The sequence below is a fragment of the Cherax quadricarinatus genome, chromosome 49, assembly GCF_038502225.1.
Source record: "Cherax quadricarinatus isolate ZL_2023a chromosome 49, ASM3850222v1, whole genome shotgun sequence".
In the NCBI taxonomy this organism is placed as follows: domain Eukaryota; kingdom Metazoa; phylum Arthropoda; class Malacostraca; order Decapoda; family Parastacidae; genus Cherax; species Cherax quadricarinatus.
In genome coordinates, this window is record NC_091340.1 from 15,575,214 (window position 1) to 15,594,967 (window position 19,754).

Consider the following 19,754-nt stretch of genomic DNA (forward strand, 5'->3'; position numbering starts at 1 on the left):
GCACGAGTGAGACAGTCACTTTTGGTTGAGTTGCCACAGCTGAAACAATATTTTATCTCTTTCAGTGAACAGTAGTCAAAGATGTGTGCATAAGAGCAGCAGTTCCAGCGCGGGGTAATGTGATGGTAGCTCTTTGGTTCCACATTCCTTGGATTGACAGGGCAACAGAGGACGCGGAGACTGTCAGTGAGTGCCTGAGAGGCCATAGAGATTTCGATAAAGCTGATCTAGAGCTCTGACGAGGCAGTGGGGATTTTAGTGATCAGATCAACAGTAGCTCAGTCGTTTTGGTCTTCAGTGAGTGTCTTCCGTTCGGTCGTTGAACGTCTGGTGATGTCGCAGTCTTGTCTCTTAGCAAACACCGATTTTTTGGACTTCAGAGCTGAAAAGGAAAATTCCTCGAAGTCACACTCGTTTGTGTTGCTCATTGCTGGGACAGTGATGATCTTTCTCAGCGTTACTAAAACAGTGGACGATGAAAGCGTCTTTGGTGCCGAAAAGGTTGGCTAGTTTCACCTGCAGAATGGTCATCAGGAGTGTTTCCAAAGTCTTCTTCGATGAATAGATTACCCCCACGAAGTGGGCGAATTGCACACACTGTGCGCTGCATGCTAGTCTTGATGAGTGAGAGCCTTGGTGAAGTGTCTCGCTCTGTCAGTGAGTGGACAAGTATGTGAAGTGTCCTGATTTGTAATCTACATTTAGAGACAGGTACAGGAAGATTCGCCTGGAGATCCTGTCCCGGGTCTTCTCCATGTGGTGACCCATCATACACGATTAGAGAGAGTGGAGATGTCCTGTCTAAGGGCAATGTGTGGTGTAAATATGGTAATCCCGCACAGAAACGCTGTCCATAAAGGATCACATTATATACTGTGTTTATATTTGTGTTTATATTTCCAATAATTTCAGACGCTGGAGCACAACGGTATCTTGATACAGAAGACATCTTCCTTTCTTCATCACGTATCTACAAGTTATGAGTCAGGAGGGTGAAGCCTGAACTCTCCTCCAGGCTGAGGGACTGACCATCTCAGATACTTTTTCTCAAAGGTTGATGGACTGATTACATTATCTTTCTTCCATTACAAATGTGAAGGAGATTTTCAGGTGGCGAAGTCATGACTGAAGACGGCTTTTGAAAGTGAAAAAATATATATCCGCCAGCAAGCAACAGCCTGGTCCATCAGGCAAACACCAGACAAATCTGACCAAAGGTCACACTCTGGAAATATAAAAACTCTCGGAATTCAGTGATTCCCTTTGTATTTGACTGAAGAAGCCTATTGTGTAGGAGAAATGTTTCATCAATAAAGAGAGCCAACTGTTGCACATGTGTCTTGATCATCATTTGCTTCCATGGCTATGACTCCTGCCTCTTTGTAATTAATTTCAGCAAGAACAGCTGATTCTACAACATATCTCAGCCTCTTGTCAAGAAACTTCTTGATCGTTATCCCACATAGCAACAGGTTATAGTATGAAGGAACACTGAAAACGGTCTACTGGCCCATACTAGACAGGTCCTTATCAATTTATTAGTTCCAACCCCTTCCAGGAGTGAGTCTCAAAATCCTCACCAGAGTCTTCACGCCACTGCCTCCCTGGAATAATAGACAAATGCAGTATAATGGAACACTTTATTTACTACGTTTCGCCCACACAGTGGACAAATCAGATCTACCCGGACAACAACAACAACACGGACTCACAGGTATGGATCCACGAGGGGCAACTGGGGACAGGGCGAAGAATAGACGGTGAGAGGAATGTCTTGAGTCGAAGAGAGAAGAGTCAGGACTAGGCCCAACTACTAAGCCTGGAGAAACACTGGCGAAGACGATGTAGAAGGCAACAGGGACTCTGCAGGTGCGGACTGCATCTTGCTGGATGGAAGATAACTGCGACTTGATGGTGATAGGTGGTTGCAGGCGACATGGGAGGAGCTCATCGTTGATTGGTCAGTTCATAGAGGTTTGGTGGTTACTTGGAGTTGTGGCGTATTTTTACGATGTGTATTGGAAATTTGAATTCAGTTCCATTTTCAAGACGTTTAAAACGTTGTAGAGGGAGCATATTTAGACGTGTCAGCGAGTGGTGAAAGCGGGAATCTTTTCCTTCTTTTAGTCGGTCTTCAATGTACTTTAGAATAGTAGAAAGTTCAATTTTACCAGTAGCTGTGCAAGAAGAATCTCTTGTAAACTCGACTTTCTTTTGGATGAGGTGAGAATGGAGTTCAGAAAGCAGCATATCTTGAGGATAATTTTCTGTGGTATAGAAGTTGATTCCATTCCATTCACAATATTTGTCAGTATCTTCACCTGCTTCGTTATCTTGTCGAGAGTCGTAAGATGGTGTTGTTGGTGCTGGTTATTCTTTCTTGTTAAGTGGTGTTGAAGATGGAAGTGAAGATACGTTGTCAATTTTAGTAGACGAATAGGAAGATGTTTCTGGTGGCAAGGCCTCTGATTGGTGGGTTTCAATGAGGAGTGGTGGCGGTGGAGGCTTCTCATTGGACGTTGTTTGAGTGACGTCACTAGTTGGTGGTGGTGGTGGAGCTACTTCAGCAGAGGTGGCGACAAAGTCCTTAGTGAATCTGAGAATTTCTTCAGAAGGTGGAGATGCTGGAAATGTAAATGATGGCATGTTATTCAAGGCAAATAACTCGTTGATGGTAGAGTTGAAGGATCCAGGTACAGCCATGTTCTGCATATGAGCGTATAGTAGACAGTTTACCTGGAGTTTACCTGGAGAGAGTTCCGGGGGTCAACGCCCCCGCGGCCCGGTCTGTGACCAGGCCTCCTGGTGGATCAGAGCCTGATCAACCAGGCTGTTGCTGCTGGCTGCACGCAAACCAACGTACGAGCCACAGCCCGGCTGATCCGGAACTGACTTTAGGTGCTTGTCCAGTGCCAGCTTGAAGACTGCCAGGGGTCTGTTGGTAATCCCCCTTATGTGTGCTGGGAGGCAGTTGAACAGTCTCGGGCCCCTGACACTTATTGTATGGTCTCTTAACGTGCTAGTGACACCCCTGCTTTTCATTGGGGGGATGGTGCATCGTCTGCCAAGTCTTTTGCTTTCGTAGTGAGTGATTTTCGTGTGCAAGTTCGGTACTAGTCCCTCTAGGATTTTCCAGGTGTATATAATCATGTATCTCTCCCTCCTGGGTTCCAGGGAATACAGGTTTAGGAACCTCAAGCGCTCCCAGTAATTGAGGTGTTTTATCTCCGTTATGCGCGCCGTGAAGGTTCTCTGTACATTTTCTAGGTCAGCAATTTCACCTGCCTTGAAAGGTGCTGTTAGTGTGCAGCAATATTCCAGCCTAGATAGAACAAGTGACCTGAAGAGTGTCATCATGGGCTTGGCCTCCCTAGTTTTGAAGGTTCTCATTATCCATCCTGTCATTTTTCTAGCAGATGCGATTGATACAATGTTATGGTCCTTGAAGGTGAGATCCTCCGACATGATCACTCCCAGGTCTTTGACGTTGGTGTTTCGCTCTATTTTGTGGCCAGAATTTGTTTTGTACTCTGATGAAGATTTAATTTCCTCATGTTTACCATATCTGAGTAATTGAAATTTCTCATCGTTGAACTTCATATTGTTTTCTGCAGCCCACTGAAAGATTTGGTTGATGTCCGCCTGGAGCTTTGCAGTGTCTGCAATGGAAGACACTGTCATGCAGATTCGGGTTTCATCTGCAAAGGAAGACACGGTGCTGTGGCTGACATCCTTGTCTATGTCGGATATGAGGATGAGGAACAAGATGGGAGCGAGTACTGTGCCTTGTGGAACAGAGCTTTTCACCGTAGCTGCCTCGGACTTTACTCTGTTGACGACTACTCTCTGTGTTCTGTTAGTGAGGAAATTATAGATCCATCGACCGACTTTTCCTGTTATTCCTTTAGCACGCATTTTGTGCGCTATTACGCCATGGTCACACTTGTCGAAGGCTTTTGCAAAGTCTGTATATATTACATCTGCATTCTTTTTGTCTTCTAGTGCATTTAGGACCTTGTCGTAGTGATCCAATAGTTGAGACAGACAGGAGCGACCTGTTCTAAACCCATGTTGCCCTGGGTTGTGTAACTGATGGGTTTCTAGATGGGTGGTGATCTTGCTTCTTAGGACCCTTTCAAAGATTTTTATGATATGGGATGTTAGTGCTATTGGTCTGTAGTTCTTTGCTGTTGCTTTACTGCCCCCTTTGTGGAGTGGGGCTATGTCTGTTGTTTTTAGTAACTGTGGGACGACCCCCGTGTCCATGCTCCCTCTCCATAGGATGGAAAAGGCTCGTGATAGGGGCTTCTTGCAGTTCTTGATGAACACAGAGTTCCATGAGTCTGGCCCTAGGGCAGAGTGCATGGGCATGTCATTTATCGCCTGTTCGAAGTCATTTGGCGTCAGGATAACATCGGATAGGCTTGTGTTAATCAAATTTTGTGGCTCTCATAAAAAATTCATTTTGATCTTCGACTCTCAGTCTGGTTAGCGGCTTGCTAAAAACTGAGTCATATTGGGACTTGAGTAGCTCACTCATTTCCTTGTTGTCATCTGTGTAGGACCCATCTTGTTTAAGTAGGGGCCCAATACTGGACGTTGTTCTCGATTTTGATTTGGCATAGGAGAAGAAATACTTTGGGTTTCTTTCGATTTCATTTATGGCTTTTAGTTCTTCCCGCGATTCCTGACTCCTAAAGGATTCTTTTAGCTTAAGTTCGATGCTTGCTATTTCTCTGACCAGTGTCTCCCTACGCATTTCAGATATATTGACCTCTTTTAGCCGCTCTGTTATTCTTTTCCGTCGCCTGTAAAGGGAGCGCCTGTCTCTTTCTGTTTTACATCTACTCCTCCTTTTTCTTAGAGGAATAAGCCTTGTGCATACATCGAGTGCCACCGAGTTAATCTGTTCTAGGCATAAGTTGGGGTCTGTGTTGCTTAGTATATCTTCCCAGCTTATATCGGTTAGGACTTGGTTTACTTGGTCCCACTTTATGTTTTTGTTATTGAAGTTGAATTTGGTGAATGGTCCCTCGTGACTAATCTCATTATGTCGGTCTGGGGCTCCGCGCATGCATGACTGAACCTCAATTATGTTGTGATCTGAGTATATTGTTTTTGATATGGTGACATTTCTTATCAGATCATCATTGTTAGTGAAGATGAGGTCTAGTGTATTCTCCAGTCTAGTAGGCTCTATTATTTGCTGGTTTAAATTGAATTTTGTGCAGAGATTTAAAACCTCGCGTGAGTGTGAGTTTTCATCAGAGCTGCCTCCTGGTGTTATTACTGCAACAATATTATTTGCTATATTCCTCCATTTTAGGTGCCTTAAGTTGAAATCCCCCAGGAGCAAGATGTTGGGTGCAGGAGCTGGAAGGTTTTCCAGACAGTGGTCAATTTTTAACAGCTGTTCCTGGAATTGCTGGGATGTTGCATCCGGAGGCTTGTAGACTACCACAATGACTAGGTTTTGGTTCTCGACCTTTACTGCTAAAACTTCCACTACATCATTTGAGGCATTTAGCAGTTCTGTGCAAACAAGTGACTCTGCAATGTACAGGCCAACCCCCCCCTTTTGCCTGTTCACTCTGTCACATCTGTATAGGTTGTAACCTGGGATCCATATTTCATTGTCCAAGTGATCCTTTATGTGGGTCTCAGTGAAAGCCGCGAACATTGCCTTTGCCTCTGCAAGCAGTCCACGGATGAAAGGTATTTTGTTGTTTGTTGCTGGCTTTAGACCCTTTATATTTGCAAAGAAGAATGTTATCGGACTGGTGGTATTGTTGGTACTAGGGGGGGATTTTTTTTCCGGCATTAGTATCTGTATCTGTTGGTTTGGAGTGGAGGCCATCGACTGTGGTTCCACTCCAGGAATGACTGGATTTGGTGTACGATTTCTGCCATTTCCTGCCAGTAGTGGATCTTTGTTACGTCACATGTTGGAGGAGTGATGGTGGTGGTGGAGGCGGGTTGAGTAGAAGCTTGAAGTAATTTTGTAGTATCTGCTTGCAACTTTGCAATTGCTACATACGTTGGTGACTTGTTTGATGATTTTTTTTTTGTGCTGCATCTTGTGTTTTTTTTATAATGTCCTTTCTAGTAGGATGTTGCCAGAGTATGGTGACCGTTGCTTTTGCAGTTTAAACATGCTGGTTATGTTGGAGCAGCAGCGGTACAGGAACTGAAGGTGTGTCCCTCACTACCACATGTAGTGCAGAACTTCTTGTCTTTAACTGGACATGCTTTGGTGGTGTGTAGATAAGAATAGCAGTTCCAGCAATGTTGGATGTAGTGGAATATCTCTGCTTCTATGTAGGTGGGACTGATGTAGTAGTAGTAAACAGCAAGACCTTCGTTCAGAGCAGTGGCAGCCATGTTCACGTCGGTAAAGGTGACCTTGAGCATAGACGATGCATTCGGGATTTTTGTGATGCTGTCAACAGTAGCCCAAGTATTTTGAGTTTCAATAGATGACTTAAGTTCAGCAATTGGTAGAGAAGTGAGAATCTTGTCATTTTTTTCAGGAATACTGATTTTCTTGCCCTGAGGGCAGGAGAGGATGTAACAGTAAATCCTTGAGCAGGAAGAGTAGTGGTGGCTTCTGTAACTTCTCTGCTTCAGCATCATCGTGACACACGACAATGAAAGCTTCTTTGAGTGGTAGAATAGCGTTGAATTTCACATGTAGTGTACCCTGAACGACAGTTGCAAGAGCAAGCTTCGTTGAATCATCAACAGTGCCACTGTTTGTCTTGATCTTGACACGATTTGCATAGCTCATCGTGCAAGTCAAGGCAGAAGACGACGATGGTAAAGGTTCCCCTCCCCAACGGGGATCGTAGGGAGACTGAGTAAGTAAGGAGAGCTGCTATGACCTGCCAAGGCGAGAGGGAAAAGCAAAAATCTTCCAACCCCCCTTCTCTACCTGGACAATGGGTACACATGAGTATATATAGGGTGGAGAGTCAGGTGGAGAATGTTGGGCAGGTTGGATTTGAGACGAACCTGTACGGGATGGGCAAGTAGGTATGTTGTTATGTTAAATAATGATGAAGTTTGCTGACAAGAGGTTCAGGTATATATACTATATATACTTATGCACTCTTTGCCCAGGTAGATCTGTTTGTGACTGGATAAAGACCACTGTGTGGGCGAAAAGTTGTCAGTAAAGGATCACATTATACTGCATTCGTGCCTTTTTTTCCTTCGTGTCGGTATTTTATGCAATTTATTTTATACTATATCCCTCCAGCTATATAAGGGAATAAATATTCAGTTAAATTAGGTAAAAATGATATGTGGAACTGACAGGTTGTTGGAAGTTGAATTAGTCCAATATCGTCCACACATTCCACTCTAACCTTCAGATATCGTTTTTAAAACTTATCAGTAAATAAAAACACATAAGACAACTTCCATCACCCACAAAAAAAATATCATCTATGGTTTATTTACATTCCGACATCATCTAACTTACCTTAACTTAACCTTGGTTAATCTAACTTAGCTTAATAGAACCTACAATAACCTAATGAATCTAACCCAGCCTAATCATGCCCAATGTAACTTAACTAAATTTAGCCTAACCAAGTGAACTCTAATCTATGTTAATCTAACTTAATTCAACCTTACTTAATTTAAACGAGCAAATGGATTTTCCATTATTAATGAGCGAGTTATGTACGGGTGGGTTATGTTTGGATGGGTTATGTACGGGTGGGTTATGTATGGATGGGTTATGTACGGGTGGGTTATGTACGGGTGGGTTATGTACGGGTGGGTTATGGAAATAAATGGTATAAAATACCGACACAATGGCAATATAAACACAAATGCAGTATAATGTGATCCTTTATTGACTACGTTTCGCCCACACAGTGGGCTTTTTCAAGTCACAAACAGAACTACCTGGGGTGGAAGGAACGCGAGTATTTATAGTCCGGCTGAGGTCAGGTGAAGAATGCTGCATCTGATGATGTACCGAGTTGGGTTGTAGAGTCTAAAAACTTGGGTAGCTTGGAAAGGAGACTGGACAAGTTTGTGAGCAGACCTTCTACAGTGTTCTTATGTGGGATAGCGATGAAGAAGTTTCTTGGCAAGTGGTTCAGCTATGTTATAGAAGCCACTATTCTGGTTGAAGTTGTCGGATATAGAAATAAGTGATGATTCCAGGATTCTTCGGTATTGGGTGTTGTCTTCTGTGGCGATAAGTCTTGAGTTTCTGTAGTTTATCAAGTGGTTGTGTGAATTACGGTGTTGTACGCATGCATTCCTTGTGTCGTCAGACCTGCTTGCGTATTGGTGTTCTGAAATACGTGTTTGGAGGTCCCTTGATGTTTCGCCCACGTATAACTTGTTGCAGTCATTACAAGGGATTATGTATACCCCTGCAGAGGATGGAGGCTTGTCCTGCCTACTACTGGTGATGTCCTTGATGGTCGTGGTTGTTACTTGGAATGATGTTTTGGCAAAGATGTTGGAAACATGTTTGGCAATGGAGTTGGTGGGAAGGACTATGTATCTCTTCTCGGCAGTGTCTTCTCTGGGTGTGTTGAAGATGTTTAGTGCTCGCCGTCTGCAGTCTCTGATGAAGTGACGAGGATAGTGGAGTTTGGAAAATACCTGTTCAATTATAGTGCATTCTTCCTCAAGGAACTCGTTGCTGCAGATTCTGAGTGCACGCAGGAAGAAGCCTATAATTACACCACGTTTGGTTTTGGTGTCGTGGTGAGAGTAGAAGTGGAGAAGATCGTTTTGGTTGGTAGGTTTTCGATAGACTTTAAAACGAAGTTCCTTTCCTTGATGTTCTACTCTGCAAAGCTGACCACGAACTTCGTTTTAAAGTCTATCGAAAACCCACCAACCAAAACGATCTTCTCCACTTCTACTCTCACCACGACACCAAAACCAAACGTGGTGTAATTATAGGCTTCTTCCTGCGTGCACTCAGAATCTGCAGCAACGAGTTCCTTGAGGAAGAATGCACTATAATTGAACAGGTATTTTCCAAACTCCACTATCCTCGTCACTTCATCAGAGACTGCAGACGGCGAGCACTAAACATCTTCAACACACCCAGAGAAGACACTGCCGAGAAGAGATACATAGTCCTTCCCACCAACTCCATTGCCAAACATGTTTCCAACATCTTTGCCAAAACATCATTCCAAGTAACAACCACGACCATCAAGGACATCACCAGTAGTAGGCAGGACAAGCCTCCATCCTCTGCAGGGGTATACATAATCCCTTGTAATGACTGCAACAAGTTATACGTGGGCGAAACATCAAGGGACCTCCAAACACGTATTTCAGAACACCAATACGCAAGCAGGTCTGACGACACAAGGAATGCATGCGTACAACACCGTAATTCACACAACCACTTGATAAACTACAGAAACTCAAGACTTATCGCCACAGAAGACAACACCCAATACCGAAGAATCCTGGAATCATCACTTATTTCTATATCCGACAACTTCAACCAGAATAGTGGCTTCTATAACATAGCTGAACCACTTGCCAAGAAACTTCTTCATCGCTATCCCACATAAGAACACTGTAGAAGGTCTGCTCACAAACTTGTCCAGTCTCCTTTCCAAGCTACCCAAGTTTTTAGACTCTACAACCCAACTCGGTACATCATCAGATGCAGCATTCTTCACCTGACCTCAGCCGGACTATAAATACTCGCTTTCCTTCCACCCCAGGTAGTTCTGTTTGTGACTTGAAAAAGCCCACTGTGTGGGCGAAACGTAGTCAATAAAGGATCACATTATACTGCATTTGTGTTTACGGGTGGGTTATGTACGGGTGGGTTATGTACAGGTGGGTTATGTACAGGTGGGTTATGTACGGGTGGGTTATGTACAGGTGGGTTATGTACGGGTGGGTTATGTATGGGTGGGTTATGTACAGGTGGGTTATGTACAGGTGGGTTATGTACAGGTGGGTTATGTACAGGTGGGTTATGTACGGGTGGGTTATGTATGGGTGGGTTATGTACGGGTGGGTTATGTATGGGTGGGTTATGTAGGGGTGGGTTATGTAGGGGTGGGTTATGTGCAGGTGGGTTATGTACAGGTGGGTTATGTACGGGTGGGTTATGTATAGGTGGGTTATATACGGGTGGGTTATGTATGGGTGGCTTATGTACGAGTGGGTTATGTACAGGTGGGTTATGTACGGGTGGGTTATGTACGGGTGGGTTATGTACAGGTGGGTTATGTACGAGTGGGTTATGTATGGGTGGGTTATGTACGGGTGGGTTACGTATGGGTGGGTTATGTACGGGTGGGTTATGTACGGGTGGGTTATGTACAGGTGGGTTATGTACAGGTGGGTTATGTACGGGTGGGTTATGTACAGGTGGGTTATGTATGTTTGGGTTATGTACGGGTGGGTTATGTACAGGTGGGTTATGTATGGGTGGGTTATGTATGGGTGGGTTATGTACGGGTGGGTTACGTATGGGTGGGTTATGTACGGGTAGGTTAAGTACGGGTGAAAAAAGCATACCATGGACGGGGATTGAACCCGGGGTTAGAGAGTCGTTAAACTCCGTTACGATCATTACAGTTTCGTGAGTCATGATAATAGCTTTGAAGGGGACTTGAGCTAGAGCTCGTCACGGCCACGCTGGCGAGAGATTTGTCTGTAAAAACTTGTATTTGTGGTCACAGTGGTGCCTATGTTAACCCTCCTCTGGTGTATAAATATGCCTAGATGGATGAATCTTACTGTAGCCAGCTGGACCAGTGGCTAACGCCTCGGTCTGGAGATTTACGTCTCTCTAACCGCGGGTTCAAGCCCCGCCCGTATTATGGTTTGTTTGCAATCGTGTCATTTCGATTTCATGAGTTATGTATGAGTGAGTTATGTACGGGTGAGTTATGTACGGGTGAGTTATGTACAGGTGAGTTATGTACGGGTGAGTTATGTATGAGTGGATTATGTACGGGTGAGTTATGTACAGGTGAGTTATGTACAGGTGAATTATGTATGGGTGGGCTATGTATGGGTGAGTTATGTACAGGTGAGTTATGTACTGGTGGGTTATGTACGGGGGAGTTATATACAGGTGACTTATGTATGGGTGGGTTATGTACAGGTGACTTATGTATGGGTGGGTTATGTATGGGTGAGTTTAATACTGGTGACTTATGTATGAGTGGGTTATGTACGGGTGACTTATGTATGGGTGGGTTTTGTACGGGTGACTTATGTATGGGTGGGTTATGTACGGGTGACTTATGTATGGGTGGGTTTTGTACGGTTGACTTATGTATGGGCGTGTTATGTACGGGTGAGTTATGTGACCATATATCCTGATGCAAATGGAATCATCAGGACAGTTGATGTTTTGAACAAAGGTGTAGTGAATAAGCAGACAATAAATAAACTAGCGCCATTAGAATTACACAGTGTTAAAAACTAAGTTAGTGATTCTCCAGAAACCACACAGACTAAAGCTGTTTAGAAAAGACAAGCAGCAGTGGTGGCGAGTGAGAAAATCAAATGAATGTTAAGTGATGAATAGTTCACCTACGGCAAACCTCCGCCGCCCCCCAGTGTGGAGACATTTTCTCCAGGACTGGGGTATCAGCCCCCTTCAGTCCTTTTGAACCCTTTCAGCCCTGAGGGGCCCAACCCTCTCAGAAAGAGCAATGGTGTCTTGCATCTGCAACAACACTTTTAATTGAAGGCATGTGACCGTGTGTCATGATCATGCCACATCTTTGCATGAGAGCAGTGTTGCAACCATAGTGGGTTTAATGAGATAAAATCGATCTCTTACCTTAGCAGGACAATTAAGGAAAATCCTGCACCCACTTTATTACCATGTTAAAGATGTACACTGACGTTTATGCCCAGACAGCAAGAATCAAGCATTTTGCATTGCTTCATGGTGGAAGTTTTGCAAGCAAGGGAAATATTGTTGATCAACACTTCTTTTGTGTCAGAGGGCAAGCCAGGGCGATGGAGGCGCCACAGGCAGATTCCTTTTAGACTTAGTTGAGACAACTTGTGCGTTACGCTGTAATAACAAAGACAGTGATCGTGCATTTTGTTAATAAAAGAATCTCAACAGACACAGCAGAACAATTACAGAGAAGTGTGATCAGCTTCCTGTAATGACATCACTGTGAAAAGGACAAATCTTGTGGAACATAGTGTACCAGTGTGAGTGTTGCGTATTTCCAGACTGAGTGGAAGACGTGGACATCCAAGGACACTTCAGTTTCAATCAAGTCACCGGGTAGCTGTCGAAAGGTGCAACCAACACCTTAAATGACACAACAAGAGCAAGGTAGGTTTTGAATATATTTGTTATGCAGGGGACTACACAATTCTTGTATCACAAGGGGTTCAAAATCGTCCTATAGTCAGCAGTAAGATGTGGACTTTTGAGCCCAACATAAGTGAGTATAAGGCCCTCGTCAGTATTTAATTATTCAATGAAATGCTGACACAACACTCCTTAGGGGCAATTATACTTACAACCAATTTTACATTAACAGCCCAGGTGCATTTGCAGCGACGGCTCCAAAAACGTTCTGAAGGCGGCTGCGGGATGTGAAGCCATCATGAAGCATGGGTGGGTTATGTATAGGTGGGTTTTTTCTCAGGCCATTTTTTTTCTAGGCGGGTTTTGTGGTACTCTGAACTTATACACCAACCCACACAGTGTAGCGCAGAAACCACGAGGGTCAAAACTCCCCTTTGAATTAAAAACTTAAGGCTGAACTTAATCTAACCTAATTGAGACTAACCTAACCTAACTGAAGTGAACTTAACTTTAACCTAATCAAACTTAACTTAATGTAACCTACCCTTACCAAACTTAACCTAACCTAATGTAACCAACCGTAACCTAACCTTGGTGAAACAGACTCTCTCTCCCCCCCCCTCTCTCTCTCTCTATCAAAAGTCTTACTGAAGTCTAGTCAAATATTATACAGGCAGGTCCTGCTTTACAGCACTTTGCTTTATGGTGTTTCGCTAATGCAGCGGTTTTCAATTATACTCATTCTTCATTCATTCAGACTTCCTACAATAAATATGTTCACCACTCACTATTAGCTAGGAACAAAAAATATTTTAAGGTAAGTAATGTGTGTAATGTATATCAAGTTTTTAGGCCTAGCTCTATATGATAGTGTAAACATGTTATCAGGCTTTTATAAGGATTTGAAAGTGAAAATGTGGTATGTTTCACTTTACAGCGATTTTCGTTTTACAGCAGTAGACCAGAACCTAACCTGCTGTATAAGCGGGGCCCTCCTGTATTGTGTATCATAATCCACCTCCTAAATATCTTAGTGAGATTAAATGAATAGATTATGTTCATCAAGAGTCGAATTGTATCTACTATTATTGATTCTAATGATTTGATCACTACTGAAACCAGACTGACTGGGAGGTAACTGAAAGGTAATACCTATCTTCTCTTTTGAAGTTAATTATTACGATGACGTTCTTCCCCACTCCAGCTTGCTGCCCATTTGTAGTCATATAATAAAGATACTACAAAATTTATTTCAAAGTTTCACATTTTTTTAAGAATCTTTGATTGAATGTATTTTGATCGCTGTTTTAGTCCGCGAAACAAGTCTCCAGAGACTGTAGTCACGTGTTTTGTCAACTTACAGTGTGTACCTTACTTGTGTCCTCAGTAACGTTAACGTGGGTCAACTCGAGGAAGGTAAAATGGGCTGCCAGAGTGCAGAAAATACTGGCACTGACCACTGTGTTGGCCCTCATCATTATCATCGTGATTGGTATCAACTATTTGGCGTGGGGACGAACACACAACTATGAAGACGTCATGGCCGGTACTAACTGGAGCCCAGCCTTAATAGCCGCTGCTTTTTCCCAGACGCTCTTTGCTTATAGTGGCTGGTAAGGCAGTTGTTACTACCTTTTGTATCAGTTAACAATAAACCTATTTATAGAGTCAGCATTGGTTTAAAACTTTTAAAATTACTTTGCACAATATCTGGAGGACACATATATCTTCCCTGTTCTGAGGGATAACTGTAGGTTAGGTTAGGTAAGGTTCGTCAGGAAAGAGGACATATGTTTCCTGATGCGGGTCTTAGTCAGATGATGACCCGCCGTTGGACCTTCTGATCATCTGACCGAGGCCTTCCGCTGGCTTACCGGTCCACCCGTTTAAAAATAATGGTCATAGATATAACCATTTATATGAGGATGAATACAGTCTTGTTAACATATATATATATATATATATATATAGTGTATATATATATATATATAGTGTATATATATATATATATATATAGTGTATATATATATATATATATATATATATTCTTCTTCTTTCAACACACCGGCCGTATCCCACCGAGGCGGGGTGGCCCAAAAGGAAAAACGAAAGTTTCTCCTTTTACATTTAGTAATATATACAGGAGAAGAGGTTACTAGCCCCTTGCTCCCGGCATTTTAGTTGCCTCTTACAACACGCATGGCTTACGGAGGAAGAATTCTGTTCCACTTCCCCATGGAGATAAGAGGAAATAAACAAGAATAAGAACTAGAAAGAAAATAGAAGAAAACCCAGAGGGGTGTGTATATATGTGCTTGTACATGTATGTGTAGTGTGACCTAAGTGTAAGTAGAAGTAGCAAGACGTACCTGAAATCTTGCATGTTCATGAGACAGAAAAAAGGACACCAGCAATCCTACCATCATGTAAAACAATTACAGGCTTTCGTTTTACACTCACTTGGCAGGACGGTAGTACCTCCCTGGGCGGTTGCTGTCTACCAACCTACTACTAAATATATATATATATATATATATATATATCAACACTGCGCTAGCCAAGGATTCGAACCCATGTTGTACTGGCCTTCCTCATGGTAAGCGAGAACCACATGACACTTTAAACCACAGGACCACCCAACCCTACAAGAATGGCGCAGCCAGCACACAGCTAGCTGTTGGGCCGCCATCCGAGGGCATACGGAGGTGTGGGAGCTTCTAAGCTAATTTCATTCTCATCCCTGTTTGGTGTACTAGCCTCACGAGCAGTATTTATATATTATGGCTGGCTGCGCCATTCTTTGTAGGGTTGGGTGGTCCTGTGGTTTAAAGCGTCATGTGGTTCTCGCTTAACATGAGGTAGGCCAGTACAACATGGGTTCGAATCCTTGGCTAACCCAGTGTTGTTATTGATTAATACCACTCGTTCGTGGTTACAATAATATATATATATATATATATATATATATATATATATATATATATATATATATATATATATATATATAAATAATGTTAAGTGAGTGTGTAGGAACTTTTGTACCAAGTGAGAGAGTAATTGTGGTAGTGAACCTAAATGCTAAAGTAGGAGAAACATTTAGAGAGGGTGTGGTAGGTAAGTTTGGGGTGCCAGGTGTAAATGATAATGGGAGCCCTTTGATTGAACTTTGTATAAGAAGGGGTTTAGTTATGGTTAACACATATTTTAAGAAAAAGAGGATAAATAAGTATACAAGATATGATGTAGGGCGTAATGACATTAGTTTGCTGGACTACGTATTGGTAGATAAGAGACTGTTGAGTAGACTTCAGGATGTACATGTTTATAGAGGGGCCACAGATATATCAGATCACTTTTTAGTTGTAGCTACAGTGAGACTAAAAGGTAGATGGGATACAAAGAAAATAGAAGCAGCAAGTAAAAGAGAGGTGAAGGTTTATAAATTAAGGAGGAGGCAGTTAGGGTAAGATATAAGCAACTATTGAAGGATAGATGAGCAATGGGGTCTAAGATGTATTGGGTAGGTTTAAGAATGTAGTGTTAAGAGTGTTCAGCAGAAGTTTGTGGTTACAGGAAAGTGGGTGCTGGAGGGAAGAAGAGCGATTGGTAGAATGATGATGTAAAGAGAGTAGTCAGGGAGAGGTTTCTACAAAGCAGAAGTGATGGAGAGTAAAAGAGAGGTTAAGAGAGTGGTGAAGCAATGTAAAAAGAGAGCAAATGAGAGAATGGGTGAGATGTTATCAACAAATTTTGTAGAAAATAAGAAAAAGTTTTGGAGTGAGATTAATAAGTTGAGGAAGTATAGGGAACGAATGGATTAGATAGTTAAAATATGAGAGGAGAGTTATTAAATGGAGAGTTAGAGGTATCGGGAAGATGGAGGGAATAGTTTGAGAAATTGTTAAATATTGATGAAAATAGGGAAGCTGTGATTTCGTGAATAGGGAAAGAAGGAATAACATCTTGTAGGAGTGAGGAAGAGCCAGTTGTGAGTGTGGGGAAAGTGCATAGAATGAAAGGTGGTAAAGCAGCTGGGATTGATAGGACAACGATAGAAATGTTAAAAGCAGGTGGGGATATAGTTTTGGAGTGGTTGGTGCTATTATTTAATAAATGTATGGAAGATGGTAAGGTACCTAGGGATTGGCAGAGAGCATGCATAGTTCCTTTGTATAAAGGCAAAGGGGAAAAAAGAGGATGCAAAAATTACAAAATCATAGGGGAATAAGTCTGGTGAGTATACCTGGTAAAGTGTATGGTAGAGTTATTATTGAAAGAATAAAGAGTAAGACGGAGAGCAGGATAGCAGATGAACAAATAGGCTTCAGGAAAGGTAGAGGGTATGTAGACCAAGTGTTTACAGTGAAACATATATGTGAACAGTATTTAGATATGGATATAGGTTTTTTTTGGCATTTATGGATTTGGAAAAGGCGTATGACAGGGTGGATAGGGGGGCAATGTGGCAGATGTTGCAAATGTATGGAATAGGAGATAGGTTACTGAAAGCAGTGAAGAGTTGTTACGAGCATAGTGAGGCTCAGGTTAGAGTATGTAGTAGAGGAGATTATTTCCCAGTAAAAGTAGGCCTTAGACAAGGATGCGTGATGTCACCGTGGTTGTTTAATATATTTATAGATGGGGTTGTAAGAGAAGTGAATGCGAGGGTCTTGGCAAGAGGTGTGGGGTTAAAATATAAAGAATCTAACACAAAGTAGGAGTTCTCACAGTTGCTCTTTGCTGATGACACTGTGCTTTTGGGAGACTTTGAAGAGAAGTTACAGAGGTGGTGGATGAGTTGGGTAAGGTATGTAAAAGAAGAAAATTAAAAGTGAATATAGGAAAGAGTAAGGTAATGAGGATAAAAAAAAATAGGTGATGAAAGACTGGATATCAGATTGGAGGTGAATGTATTCAGATATTTAGGAGTAGACGTGTCAACAGATGGGTCTATGAATGATGAGGTGAATCATAGAACTGATGAGGAGAAAAAGGTGAGTGATGTACTTCGGAGTCTGTGGAGACACAGAACTTTATCCATGGAAGCAAAGAGGGAAATGTATGAGAGTATAGTTATGCCAACGCTCTTATATGGGGTGTGAAGCATGGATGGTGAATGTTGCAATGAGGAGAAGGCTGGAGGCAGTGGAGATGTCATGTCTGAGGGCAATGTGTGGTGCGAATATAATGCAGAGAATTCATAGTTTGGAAATTAGGAGGAGGTGCGGGATTACCATAATTATTATTATCGAGAGTGCTGAGGAGGGGTTGTTGAGGTGGTTCGGACATGTAAAGAGAATGGAACGAAATTGAATGACTTCGAGAGTGTATAAATCTGTAGTGTACGGAAGGCGGGGTAGGGATCAGCCTAGGAACGGTTGGAGAGAGGGGGTAAAGGTTTTGTGTGCAAGGGGCTTGGACTTCCAGCAAGTATGCATGAGCGTGCTTGATAGTGAATGGAAACAAATGGTTTTTAGGACTTTACGTGCTGTTGGAGTGAGAGCAAGGTAACATTAATGCAGAAATTCAGTGAAAACGTCAGGCCGGACTTGAGTCGTGGAGATGGGAAGTACAGTGCCGCCACTCTGAAGGAAGAGTGTTAATGTTGCAGTTTCATAACTGTAGTGTAAGCATGCCTCTGGCAAGACAGTGATGGAGTGAATGATGGTGAAAGTTTTTCTTTTTCGTGCCACCCTGCCTTGGTGGGAGACGATCGATGTTTTAATATATATATATATATATATATATATATATATATATATATATATATATATATATATATATATATATATATATATATATATAATGTCGTGCCGAATAGGTTCAACCGGTCAGTTAACAAGAACTCATTTTTCTCATTCGTTTAAAAATATATTTTTTTCATTTATGTTACTGTAAAAATTAATAATTTTGCAACAAAAGGGCTTTAGAAAACTTACCTAACCTTATTATAACAAACGCAATTTAATCATCGTAATCCAACTAAATATATTTTGATAAATTAGACACATGTGCAACTCTTTGGTATCTTTATTGAGGAAACGTTTCGCCACACAGTGGCTTCATCAGTCCATACAAAGGAGAATCTTGAAGAACAGGAGGAGAATGAGGTAATCAGTCCCTCAACCTTGAGTCGATGTGGTCAGTCCATCAATCTTGAATAGATGGACTGACCACATCGACTCAAGGTTGAGGGACTGATTACCTCATTCTCCTCCTGTTCTTCAAGTTTCTCCTTTGTATGGACTGATGAAGCCACTGTGTGGCGAAACGTTTCCTCAATAAAGATACCCAAGAGTTGCACATGTGTCTAATTTATCAACATGTCGGTTCTCTGAACCATTCATCTATAAATATATTTTAGATAAGTTTACATTAATTTATTACAATTACAAACTCATTGAAATATATTTTTTTCGTTAGGTTCAGAATGATTTTTGCGACACTACTGCAATGCACAAATTTTCGCTTACCTTATTCGGCAAGAAAAGCATTGCAATTTAAGCCAAAATCGCAAGTTTCTTCTAAAACATTTTTATTTTTGCATCATCTGAGCGTTGAACATCTTCCTGGGTTCTCTGAATATTCAATATTTTTTTTTTTTTTTTTTTTTTTTTTTTTTTGGGGGGGGGGGGGGGAAGTATATCTTTACATTTACACCAAATTTCGGATTTAATCTGTTTCCCTACAGTAACTCAAGAATCATGTGTTTGTCTTGCAGCTTTGAACTTACTATTATTATTATTATTATTATTATTATTATTATTATTATTATTATTATTATTATTATTATTATTATTATTATTATTTTTTTATTACTAGTACTACTACTAATTCTACTTCTAGTCTTCTTCTTCTTCTTGATAAACATAGTGTTCCTGACAGTTTACATCAAGATGCAGTTCACGAGAAATTAATGTTACAGGGACAGCGTCGTCATGATCCTCGAGGAAGTTAAGGACCCGCTAAGGTAGGTTAAACTTATATATTGTTATATGTTATGCTACTCTATAAGTCCCAAATAATAACATTAGGTAATCTCTTCTTTTTTTTATTACCTGTTAATTGTAGTTATATCTTGTTACCTAATTTTCGTACGTATGTGTTTGTAGTTAAAGTAATGGAGGGATGGTTGTTGTGTCGTAATGGAGGGATGGTTGTTGTGTCGTAATGGAGGGATGGTTGTTGTGTCGTAATGGAGGGATGGTTGCTGTGTCGTAATGGAGGGGCGGTTGTTGTGTCGTAATATAGGGATGGTTGTTGTGTCGTAATGGAGGGGCGGTTGTTGTGTCGTAATATAGGGATGGTTGTTGTGTCGTAATGGAGGGGCGGTTGTTGTGTCGTAATATAGGGATGGTTGTTGTGTCGTAATGGAGGGGTGGTTGTTGTGTCGTAATGGAGGGGTGGTTGTTGTGTCGTAATGGAGGGATGGTTGTTGTGTCGTAATGGAGGGATG

The 19,754-nt window shown here is 41.8% G+C and overlaps 1 pseudogene; it reads left to right on the forward strand.

Moving 5' to 3' along the window:
• The window catches only part of LOC128696931 (Y+L amino acid transporter 2-like), a 78,854-nt pseudogene that overhangs the window by 14,240 nt on the left and 44,860 nt on the right, over window positions 1-19,754 (forward strand).